This window comes from Tamandua tetradactyla, chromosome 8, assembly GCF_023851605.1.
Source record: "Tamandua tetradactyla isolate mTamTet1 chromosome 8, mTamTet1.pri, whole genome shotgun sequence".
NCBI classification, from domain to species: Eukaryota; Metazoa; Chordata; class Mammalia; order Pilosa; family Myrmecophagidae; genus Tamandua; species Tamandua tetradactyla.
In genome coordinates this window covers 87,108,606-87,116,513 of record NC_135334.1, presented here as the reverse complement: position 1 = coordinate 87,116,513, position 7,908 = coordinate 87,108,606, and the positions used below count along the sequence as shown (strand labels likewise).

At 42.7% G+C, this 7,908-nt stretch overlaps 1 non-coding gene across 1 annotated transcript; it reads right to left on the bottom strand.

Annotated features, from left to right (window-relative positions):
* Positions 1-2,825: 2,825 nt before the first annotated feature.
* On the bottom strand, positions 2,826-2,896 carry TRNAG-ACC (transfer RNA glycine (anticodon ACC)). Its single transcript has one exon. It is a non-coding gene; the product is annotated as a tRNA-Gly (tRNA).
* Positions 2,897-7,908: the final 5,012 nt, after the last annotated feature.

The following is a 7,908-nucleotide window of genomic DNA, read 5'->3' as shown; positions in this document are numbered from 1 at the left end:
AGATTGTGTAAATTTCCTAAAAATCTGACAATGTTCTCACTACCCATGTTATATCCGGATAATCTGTATGATATAAAACAATGTTAGGGCATTGTTAGTCATGGTTTTAGTTATTCTGAAAAAAGCTACAGATCATAGAAATAGCTAAATTGTCAGTTGCACTACTTTGCTCTAATACTTCTCTAAAAGTATATGTGGTTGACTATAGGTCAGAGCACCATTATAACATGAAAAGACTTTAAAAGAGAGGCAGGATAAATATATAAATTATATTTTATTTGTTAATTAACATAACTCTGGTAAATGTGCAGAAATGAAACAGAACAAGATCTCTGCTATGATTTGTTAATATGGCACAAATGTCTATTGTTTTATTTCTGAAAGTAGCTTCATTCAAAAATGCTTAGAAAAGTTAGAGCTTAGATTGTAAGCTTTAGCTGTACTCTTTAAATTCTGAAATGCTTTGCTCTTTGTATAACCTAATAGGTCCCTGGAACCTTAAGTATCTGTGTGACACCTGAGAATCAGATTTAGTTCTCCAGCTCTGAAAGTAGAAATTCATATAGGAACTGTTTAAAAAAAAAAAAGCATACCTGAAAAAGATCAAACTCCGATTAAAAATGTGATGAAATTGATCTGGTTAAAATTAAGGTAAATAAATATACAAGGTAAAAAACTAATATTGTTGTATTTTAAACCTTTAGCTTTTGTGTGAGATGAAAAGAAAAATGTTTATTTTGCCCAAAATTTAAACTTTCTGTAGCACACTATCTAATTTAATCTTCCGAGTCATTTAATCTCAACACCTGAATTCAGCTTTATTTGATATAGAACCTAAAATAAAAAATAAAATCTTAATATTTTGTATAAGTTAATGTTACATCATGATACATTTCAGACTATTTTGGGCAGAAAATGAAGGAGTGTTTGCAAAGTCCCTTGAGGGACTGAGAAAAATAGAACTATTAAGCTTCCTTACCTGGGAAATTCCTGACATTTTCTTAAGCATGTGGGACTCCTAATTTAATAAGCCAAGACCTTAATTTTGAGGATTCCCTTATTAAGCTTATTTCTCTAATAGCAAACTGAAATTACTTATGACTCACGCCTAAGAGTAATCTCCAGAAAATCTCTGCTGTTGCTCAAATATGGTCTCTCCCTAAGCCAAACTCTGACCTTCCCCCTGAATGGGACATAATATCCAGGGGTGTAAGCCTGGTCCTGGCATCACAGGACACAACTGGCTCTGGCATGGTGAAGCACAACTGGTTCTGGCATTGTGGGACATAACTGGCCCTGGCATTGTGAGACATGAGGAGCCTAGCCCTGTCATCATGGATTAACTGACAAAAAGGGGAGAAAGAAATAGAATTTCAATGGTGAAGAGATTTCAAACTGGTTGAGAAGTCATTCTAGAGGTTACTTTTATGCAAGCTTCAGCCAGATATTGCAAACTGCCACAGTATGGCAAATACCAACCAACAGTATTTCTGGAAACCCTGAAAGATAGCCTCTGCTCTATAAAAATTTTACTTAAGTTTGTCTTTTAGAGACTTAAAACCTCCTGATTGTTCCAATGATAGAGAAGCTCTGAAACCCAGAAATACCAGACAACAATCAGTTTCATCATTATCATCCCTTTGCCCCTTAATGACAAAGCCTCTTTTCAGCCTTGAAGCAGTTAGAAGAGTTGTCACCAGATATCCCTCAAGATTGGGAGACAATTATCAAGTGAAAAGGAGGAATTGTAACCAAGAAACTAAGATTTAAGGGATGAATACTGAATCATTATATAGATATTCCTTTTTGCTTTCGGGTACATTGGAGTAGACAGAGGGAAATTCCTGAAATCTCTGAATTGTAATCCAGTTGCCTAGATCTCTGATAGTGATTGTATAGCCTTTATCTTCTGCCCTAGTGATTGTAAAATCCTTGTGACTAACCTTCATTTGTAACCAATTATCCAGTTTTCAACTTGAGAGTCTTATAATCACTAATGATAAGCTCTACTGTTTATTAATGTAACGTCTTGGGTCAGCCCAGAACTAACCCACCCCATGTCCAAAGTTATCTTGATAACCGAGACTGATCTAACCAAAATGGGCCCACCTGACATGCAGTAGCTTAGACTTTAACCTACAAGTCACCTAGAACTCATTCTGCCATTTTCTTACATACCTTCTGTGACTAAGCATGTAATCCATCTGCACGTGCTCAATAATTGAATCACCTCTAATTACATCATCTGGTGCCACTGTACTCATTATCCTAAACCTTGCCCGTTTTTTTCTGTAATAAAACTATCAGAATTACTTTAGCTCGGGGTGATAGATTTTGGGCCGTTAGGCCATCTATTTTCCTGCTACGCACCTAGTAATAAACTTTGTTTCTCTTTGTAACCCCTGTGTCTCAGGAATTGCCCCAGTGTCTCAGGCGAAAGAATCCATGACCTTTGTTCGGTAACACCACACCCAACATGGGTGGCTCTGAACCACACCACAGACATTCATCAGAGTTCCAAGCCTGCATGCTCTGCAGACAGCAGTGCAGCTGCATCAGATGTATTCACCCCCTTCTAGTTTAAAGAATGCTTCCCTCTGGAGAAAAAGTAGAATTTAGGTAACTCATTCAACTGAATAGATTGAGTGGAGAAATACTTTGCTATGGGATCTGCTTTGACTTTTAATTCTGGCACCAGGGTGCCCTGTGCTTTTTTTTTGTATGCTGTTTGGCGGTGTCATATTTCATTATTTCTCCATGTGAGTATCCCATTATTGCAGCACTATTTGTTGAATTTTTTGTTTATTTGTTTGTTTTTTGGGAAGTGCATGGACCAGGAATTGAACCCGGGTCTCCTGCTTGGTAGGCAAGAATTCTACCACTGAACTACCCTTGCATCCCCTACCCTGTGCTTTTTTTTTTTTTTAAAGTTCCTAACTTGTTTAATGAGATCAGCATGACCTTGGAACTTAAATCCTGACAAGGAAAATATAAGGAAGGAAAAATATAGGCCAATATGTTCCATAATAAAAGCAAAATCCTAAAACAAAATATTAGCAAACTTAATCCAATGATGCATAATAATATGTCACAACCAAGTTGAGTTTATTCCAGGAATGCAACATAGCTCAACATTTGAAAATCAACCAATGTAATTTATGGAATTAACAGAAAAAGGATAACTATTATATGTTCAACCCAATAAAAGCAGAAAAATCACCAATAATAAAAAATTTAAAATCATTCATGATAGGAAAATAAAGCAGCAATAAACTTTCAACATATCTGGTAAAGAAAGGAACTTCATTAACCTGATTAGGGGCATTTAGAAAATGCCTACAGCAAATGTCATACTTAATTTTAGTATGAAAATTTTCTTCCTGAGATTGGGAATGTTATCACTTTTATTCATCAATGTTCTGAAGGTCTTAGACAATGCAATAAGTCAAGAAAAAATATACAATAGGCTTAAGAATTAGGATGAAAGAAATATTAGAAAACTCTCATTATTTGCAGATAATATGATTGCATGTGTACAATATACAATATGTATAACATTCAAAAGAATACTCATGAAAACTGTTAGCTTTATGTTTCTTTACATAATTTCACTCCTGTGTATGTACCCAATAGAAGTGGGCACATATAGGCACCAAAAGACATTTACAAATGTTCGCATTATTTATAGTAGCCAGAAACTGTAAACAATTCACACGCCCATCAACAGTGCAATGGAAAAATAAATTGAGGTATATTCACGCAATTGAATACTACACAAAAGCAAAAAGGAACAAATCAATAACAGATGCAACTATATAGAGAATCTCAAAAGTATTTTTAAGTTAAAGAAGTCAGACACAAGAAGTTAATGTTATATGATAACATTCATATGATACTAAAAAAGTGACAAAACTAATTTATAGGTTAGAAGACAGAAGAGTAATTGCCATTTGGAAAGTGGGGAGACTGACTGGAAAGGGCCCAAGGGGGATTACTGAGGTTCTAGTAGTGTTTTCTTTCTTTTTTTTTTTTTTTAAGGTCTGTATCAAAGATTTATTAATTCTTCTGTCAAATACAACATTGATTTCCATCTACATACCCTGTGCTTTTAAATATGCAGAAGCCCTTGAAACCTGGTCCCTGAGTGTTTGGCAGTGGATGCTATATCTCCTTACCCCACTTTGTGTAGGAGACAGACATAGAAGCATCATTGCGATCTCATGTAGCAACGATGATTCCAGAGATTTGTATCAGAATCTGGGCCTCGCTCCCTTCCGAACCTTTTGCACCCAGTGCACGGTAGGTACCTACCACATCCTGATGTAGAGTACAGTCAGTTAGTATTCCTTGGGTATCCATCCTGTGGTAGGCTCTGGGCTAAGTGCTTGAAAGAAATTAAGCCATTTTATCCCCCCTCACAGTGACAGGTATTAACACCTCCATTTTACAGATGAGGAAACGAGGTGAAGGGAGCTAAAGGGACTCTCCTAATGAGGGTCACTCTGCTGGCCAATGACAAACGTGTGATCCAAATTCTATTACCCGTGACTGTGGGTCGGAACTCCAGAACCCTGTACCCACTTCCGCCAGCTGTGGAGGGGAGGAGAGGGGGAGGAAGACAAGGAGTGTGAGAGGGGAGAAAGGAGCAGGGAGAGAGACAGCAGACAGAAGAGAGTGGATGGAGGCAGTTGAGAGAGAGAGAAGTGGGAGAGAGGAGGAAGGGGTGGAGGGAGGCCGGTGGTGCGGGAAGTTCCAAATCCTTTTCCTTCTTCCTGAAACTCCAGGCTGCCCCTTCTCCTTCCTTTCCCAGGGTCCAAGTGGTGGAGTCCTGTGAGTTTGGATGCAGTCTTTCCTAGAACGACTTGTTTGTCTCATGAAAGAAGGAGCAGAGGAGAAAGAGGGCAGACTCTTACAGCTTAGGATGCTCCCTGAGAGGGGAGGCATGGTTCTATGAGGCCTGGTGGATGTCAGGGAGAATCCTGAGGCCAGTTACAGTGGTAGCTCTGCCCTTTATGAGGGGACAGAGAGGCCACAGCTTCTCCAAGACCTCTACAGTCTGGGCATGGGGTCAACTGAAGACCAAAGGAAGTATTGGAGAGATAATCTGAAGAGTATAATTTGGCTAAACATTAATAAAAAACAAAACAAAAACCAAACTTTTCCAGAATACAGAAACAATTCCTCTCTAGAGGTGGAACTCTGGAAATATTTTTCTTCCATTTTTCATTGTTCAAAGGTACTATTACATGTGTGTTTTACAGGGGATTTAATTTCCTTTATTTTGCTTAATTTGCAGGATGTTGCTCCAAGATCATCCCCACATCTCGATGGATAGTTGGGGGTGGTGGTGTATGAATAGAGGCAACAGCCGGGGCCTGGGAAGGCCACTGCAGGGAGGGGCTGCCCCCTGGGAGGACAAGCACTCAGGTGAGATAGCCATTGCATAAGGCACATTGCTAGGGCATTACTCAGCCAGGAAGGAACCACTCTAGGCTACTGGCTTCACTCTCACTTCCCTCTTTCCAGCTCTCCGCTCACTCAGGCTCCTCCTCTTTCCGACCAATCGCTGCTGAAGGAGGAGTTCTATGTGGCCTCTCTGGGGTAGGACTTAATTAAAAGTCAGTCCAGTCTGCCCCTCCATAGGAAATAGGGCAGACAGGGTGTTGGTGCCAAAGCAAGCCAAATGCCAAGTCGGTATGGGAGGCATCCATGAACTTCCTGCGGTAACTGGCTGAGCTTAGTTACAAGGCGTGCAGGGACCCATGCCTCACAAATGCTGACAGGGTAGACCTGGCAGGGCTCTGGGGCAGGTGGGGGGGGGGCTCTGGGGCAGGTAAGGGGGGCTCTGGGGCAGGTGGGGAGGCGCGGGGGCAGGTTGGGGGGGGGCTCTGGCATTTGCCAAGGATGCTTGTGTTCAGGTGGGCAGCTGTATCTCCTTCCCAAGGGGGGTCTTCCTTTTCAAAACAGAAGCCCAGGGAGTGGCTCTGGATTCAGGAACAGGGTCCAGCCTGCAAGCAGGAAGATGGGGGGAGCGGGCAAGACCTTAAAATCAAACAGCCAAGTGGGCTTCCGGACACTCCCTGCTCTTTGGGAAACCTGTGTGCCCTGGGGCAGAAGCTCAGTCACACAGAGAGGGTCGGGGGGAAGTCTGGACCTGAGAATGTAGGTGGGGGCTCGAGCAAGGGGACTTCCTCAGGGACACTTCATGATGGAAACAGATCTTAATCCTCTCTTTCCCACTGGCCTGGAGCTACACTGGCTTGAGGACCTGGGCAGAACTAACCAGTTCGGTTGAGGATCCCCAGCCCCTGCAGACAGGCCTTACTAGGGAGAGTGTAAACACTTTCAATCTCGCTATCTGGGTTACGAGGTGAGACTCTCAACTTGAACCTGTGAATAGATTGATTTTCCCCTCTGTAGCACCTTGCATTGGCAAGCACTTGGTTAGCACTATGTGTGTTAACTTTTGAAACTAGGCAATTGTTAGGCCCATACTGTAGAGTCCAGTAAAATGAAAAAGGAGGAAACTGAGGCACAAGGGGGTCAAGGGTACAAGCCAACACCAACCAGGTGGGCCACCTCCTGTCCTGTGGCAGGTAATGATCACTATTTGGTTCCTCTACTCTATCCACTGAGCTCAAACAAAGTCAGAATCCCCAGCAAGTCCCCGCAGACCTTCCTCTCCAGCTGCTCAGCATTTGCCATTCCCTGAGCAGCTGAGGAGCCAGAGAGGATGGCCAAAAAGCGGTGTTGCAGGGAAGAAACCATAGAAAATAAAAATACCTGTGTCTGCTATCCTTCATTATCCTTGTATGCTGTGCCACCATGGCGAATTTTGTTTTCCAGAGGTGGTCACAGTATCTCCGAGCCTACATTTCCTTTTGACATGTGACCTTGCCACTCCCCACCAAGAGCTGGCATCTATTTCTTTACCTCCCCGAATGTGGGAGCACCCCATGACTGTTTTGATCAATGGAAATAAGGAGGAAGTTGAGGCCAAGTCTATGCCGTCACAGTCCTTAACTGGCCTGGCAGCTTCCTCTTGCTGCCTCTGGGAACCCAGGGGTCATGTTGTGAGAAGTCCACCCCGCAGGGAGACATCACATGCAGGTGGTCGGGTCAATAGCCCCAGCGGAGCTCCCAGCCCCCAGCTGCATCAAGTGCCAGCACTGAGAGAGCCATCATGGACACCCAGTCTAATCGAAACTTCAGACTGCAGCACCAGCTGGCATCTGACTACAACTGCACAAGAGACCCTGAGTGAGAATTGCCCAGCTGAGACAAACCAATTCACAAAACCATGGATGATAGTTATAAACTGATGGATCATAAATTGCTTTCAGTCACTAACTCTGGGGATGGTTTGTTACTCAGTAATAGACAGCCAGAAGAGAAATAAACTGCCCCAAGACACATGCCTTAAAACAACAACCAGTTGTTATTTCTCATGAGTCTGGTTGCTCACGTGCCTTTGGTTAGCTGGCAGGGGTAGCCTTAGCTGGGTCAAATTGGCTCTGCTCTATGGGGTGTCTTGTTCCCCTAACCCAGGCTTGTTCTCTTGGCTGCAGCAGGAGTTCGAGAGACAATGGAAGACATATGGTCGTTTTTTTGGGTGGGGGGTGGGGTGGGGTGCATGGTCTGGGAATTGAGCCTGGGTCTCCCCACATGGAAGGCGAGCATTCTACCACCGAACCACCCGTGTACCTGACACATGGTCTTTTAAGACCTCAGCTTGGAACTGGCTTGCTGTCATTTCCACTAAATATTGTTGAAAGCAAATCTCAAGGTTCACCTAGATTCAAAGGTTGAAAAGATAGACTCCATCTCTTAACGGGGGGAGATACAAAGTCACATTGCAGAGGGTGTGTTTATGGGGAGGGGTGGAGAACTGAGGCTGTTGTGTAACCA